We start from the raw sequence: 4,751 nt of genomic DNA on the forward strand, positions 1-4,751 counted from the left end.
CCCTCCTTCCCTATTGCATCCTATGCCCGCTCAAAATCCCCCCCTGATTTCTGCACTGGATGAGCACCTGCCCTGCTGCTGCCCGCCCTCGCCCCGCCTGCACCGGGCCCCGCCTCTGCTCTCGCCCCGCGCATCGCGCTCGGCCTACTGCCGGCTGAGCCCCGACCCTGCCCGCGCGACCCTACTGCCGCTGCTCTGTCGTGGTTGCACGCCTGCGCCGCCACGCTGCTCTGCTGCTCTACATGCTGCTATCGCCGCCTCCTTTCCTCGTCCTTGCTGCTCCTCTCCCCTCACCCCTAGTGCTGCTACTCCACTTCTCTAAATCCTTCTTGCTGCCGCTCTCTACTGCTTCTACTCCATCTTTATGCTATGAGAAATAACTGTCATCAAAAGCTTGCTTTGTGATTGAGTAATCTGCTAGTATAATTGTGTGATTGAGTAATCTGCTAGTATAATTGTGTGATTGAGTAATCTGCTAGTGTAATTGGTGATGTTGCAAATAGAAGTAGAGTACTGCTTGTTGTACTTGTGATCTTGCAAATAGGAGTTGGAGTAATTTAACTTAACTGGAGTAATTTGTTGCATCTGTTGTAGGTGGTCTAGTGCTGCCCATCTACTGCCCATTTCCTCTGGTACCGGAGTTGGAGTTTAGTGTACTGGACACTTTCATAGATTTCTAGGGTACTTCCTCTCCTTTCTCTCCTTTAGTGTACTAGAAACTTCCATAAATTTCAGAAACTTCATATAAAAATTTTATTCACTGTTGCTGATGTACTACTTGTGATGCTGCTGCTGCTGCTGCACTACTTGTGATGCTGCTGCTACTTGTGATTTTGTCTACTTGTGATGCTGCTGCTACTTGTAATCTTCTGAAATGACCCCTTTCTCCTGAAATGTTGATTAATTTCTGTTTCGGTTGAGAATGGGGCACTCCTAGGTCAAGAAAATTAGCAAAGGCCATGCCCAATTTTCTTGACCTAGAAGGTGCCCAATTCTCAACCGAAACAAAAATTAATCAACATTTATAGTTTGACCTAGAAGATGCCCAATTTGTTAACTCTAGTTCAAGTGTTGAATGTTAATCTGAGTGTGTGTGATGGTGACTGAACAGATAAATCATGTCTCCCAACATTTTCAGCTAAGTGGACTCTCACACACACACTATCTAGCTTTACACTTAAGCAGTGGCGAGATCTGCTCCCTCCACACAATGTGCAACAAGCAAGCAGGTGGATCTAGGTAGCTTGGCTAGATTAGCTATGAGCCAATGTGGTCAAGTCAAAAGAGATGATGCAGATGGATGGATAGATGGATGGATGGGGATGCAGCACCACTCCACCACCTTCACTTGTCTAGCTTGTGGTTTACCCCTCACTCTCTCATGCACCAGAAGAATATGATACATACATCCACTTTGATAAACTAAAACTAGTAAGAGAAGCAGGGCAAAAATAATTTTTGTATTTATTTTAGATCACATACACAAAATAACCTACCAGCAATACAAATCTAGTTTCAGAAACATGTGATACATACATCCACTTTGATAAGCTAAAACTAGTAAGAGCAACAGGGCAAAAAATAAATCTATGTACAATATAGGGGTGCTACAGCTATATCCTCCATCCCGTCCCACCGGAGCAAGCAAACCTACAAGCTGCTCCTCATGTTTTTCCCTCTATTAGTAGACTGGAACTTCCCAATGATGGCTAGTTTGCACCCTCTACAAGTTGCTACTGCTTCCGAATAACCTAACAGCCATCGAAATCTAGTTTGAATCAGAAAAATGTGAGAAAACCCATCGATTGAGGCGGACAACTAGTTGTAGATGAGGAAGGGCATTTGAGGCCCCATCGAGTCTATGAAGATGTGATGGGTCCTGATATATTGACTTGCACATATATTTTTTCCTAGACTGCCTCGGTGTCGACAAACCCTAAATGATGAGACCATGATCTTGTTCCTTGACAATAACCAACTTTTTGACCAAACTTTTTTCCTATTTAGAGCGAAACATGGCCCACAACGATGAGGCCGGTGGTTCAGGCGGCAAGCAATTCTGGGAGCTGTCCCAGGAGATGGAGGAACAACCTCACCGCTATGAGGACGCTGCGGAAGACACCGATCCTGATTACACAACCCCTAGTGGCGTCAGGGATGACACCACTGATGGTGCCACCGAGGATGCCACCACTGATGATGGCGGCGCACACACAGATGGCAGCCAACCAAAGAAGCAAAGGAAGGACCGGCGCCCGAATGCGCTCCGCACCGTCAAGGAGGAATTCACTCAAGTGGACTCTGACGGGAATCCAACGGAGCCCAAACATATAGTCAAGGGGTACTCGGTTCAGCTCGGGTACTCGGTTCAGCCCAAACATACCGTCTCGATCAACACCGAGAACCTTAGGCATAAGGACCGAGGGAATTTGCGCAACCTCCTCTTCACGAAGCTGCATGAACGATACAAGTTCCCCGCCGAATTTGAAAACACACGCCTCTCAGGGAATAAAGTGAATAGTGCCGCCCTCACGAAGATGAGCATGGCCCTGTCTACTTGGAAAAGCGCGGTGAAGAGAATGATTGATAAAGGTGATAGTTATGAGAAGATCAAGGCGAAATATCCTTTGATGAGCGAAGATGAGTACAAGGAGTTCAAGATCAAGTGCGAGAGCAGTGCAACCTCCGAATCAAGTCAATGGGGGAAAGAAATGCGGGAGTTGAACTTAGGGGAACACAAACTCGGTCCCGGCGGTTACAGAGTGGCGGAGCCTATATGGGACAAGGAGGACGCGGGGCGTGCCGAGCAAGGCCTACCGCCCCACTTCGAGAAATACAGCGGTGACAAGCAGACCAGGAACTATGTCAGGGCCCGGTACAAGGAGGACCCGATAACAAAGGAGCTTACCACGGATCCGAAGACCAGGGCACTTGAGCTTCTTCTGGTAAGGAATACACCCCTGCGTAATTAGCTCCATATGGTTGCACTCTAATTAATCCCCAATATTTCTAAATGGTTCACGTTCCTTTCGCAGGACACTGAAAGCAGTAGTGTCGGGTCGTCTAAGAGCTCCCCTTTCGACACCCCTTTAAATAGGGCGTTGAACGTAATGAAAAACAAGGATAAGCTCACTAAGCCGACGTCAGCTGGTCGTGTGGCCGGCAAAGGCTTGTCCACAAAATGGGGGTCATACTATACCGCTGGTGTGCGGAAGGAGAAAAAGACCAGCTTAGAAAGCCAGACGCGCGAGGTTGAAGAACTCAAGGCACAAGTGGCGCGGATTCCGAAGCTTGTCCAAGAGCAAGTGCAACAACAACTTGGAACGACGCTCAACGCCATGGTGCCTACGTTGATTCATGGGCTGACGACATGGATTGCGGGCAGCCAACAGGGGCCTCCCCCGGTTCCCAGCTTCACGGCCAGCAACTCGCACAGCGCGTAGGCGGCTCCATTGGTGTCTCCGGCAGCGGCGCCATTGGTGTCTTCAGCGGAGGCGGTATTCGTGTCTCCGGCGCCGGCACGGGCATTGGAGCTTAATGCACCCGGGTGTACGCCGGCCGGCGCCTCGCCAGCAAGCGCCCCCTCCGTCAGTTGCACGCCCGCCGTTGGCGGTGCCTCGACATTAGCCGAGCTCGACGGCATCACGGTAACTAAGCCTCTCGGCCGATGACTTCATCTCCTTGCCTTTGACTGGGCATCCCTGACGCCCTGTACATGTTTTCGCAGGGCACCACCGACGTTCCTTGCACTCTTCTGCACTTCGTGGGCGCCGAGTTGGTCGATGTCGCCAAGGGCAGAATCGTTCAACCGGGCAACCCCATGTTCCAGGTAATCCGATGCCGCCCACAATGTATAGGGTTGAAGTGGTTCGGGTGCTGCCAGGCTGCGACGAGCTGTTACCTCCGATTCGACCCGCTGGGGCTGACGAAGAAGATGAGATGACCCTCAGCACCTGTGTAAACTGGCCCCTGCTTTGGACAAAGAGCCAGATTCATTTGGGGGCGGGGGACACCACCCCACAGACAAGACCGCCAGTCGTGCCGGCACCAAGCCATGGCAAGAACGCCACAATGCTACCGGACCTGCCGGACATCCCTATGGCACAGGATCCGGACAGCCCTATGGCACAGGATTCGGACGGCGATGACAACGACGACGGTACATTTACCAAAGTTGATAAGTACTTTGCCGAACATGGGTATGCTGACGAGTTCTACGGGCCTCTTTCTCAAGAACCCAACCAAGACGACCGCGATCTAGCTGGTACGGCGGAGAAATCCAATTGCAACGGGCGTCGTCTGGCGTTCAGTTCTCAGGACACGCCTCCAGCTCCCGCCTTCACTGAGCCTCAGATAGCTGAGGTGCGAAATATTATCAGCCCCAACACGCTCAAGAAGGTGGTCTGTGAGCAGAACTCGGTCCCATTACAGGAGATCAAGAAGAAGGGACGGAAACGAAAGACTAACAAGGGCGCCGGTGCGAGCCAGCCGGCACCGAGTTCGATCCATGCTCAGGACGGGCCACCTTCACCTAAGGATATCTCGAGGAGGGTGCATGTGGCGGGTAGGGCGATGCTACCGCCAAATATGCTGAATGCTGCAACCGGTGCTATGCGGAGTCTGCACGACAGTGTTCTTTCTTTGAAGAAGCAGCGTCTCAGAGAGAAGGATGTGGCATACCCGGTTTTCATGGCCAAGGTGCCAGAGGGCAAGGGCTTTGTGGATGGCGTCATCGGGGGTACGATCGTCCT

This window comes from Triticum dicoccoides, chromosome 3A (genome assembly GCF_002162155.2).
Source record: "Triticum dicoccoides isolate Atlit2015 ecotype Zavitan chromosome 3A, WEW_v2.0, whole genome shotgun sequence".
NCBI lineage: Eukaryota > Viridiplantae > Streptophyta > Magnoliopsida > Poales > Poaceae > Triticum > Triticum dicoccoides.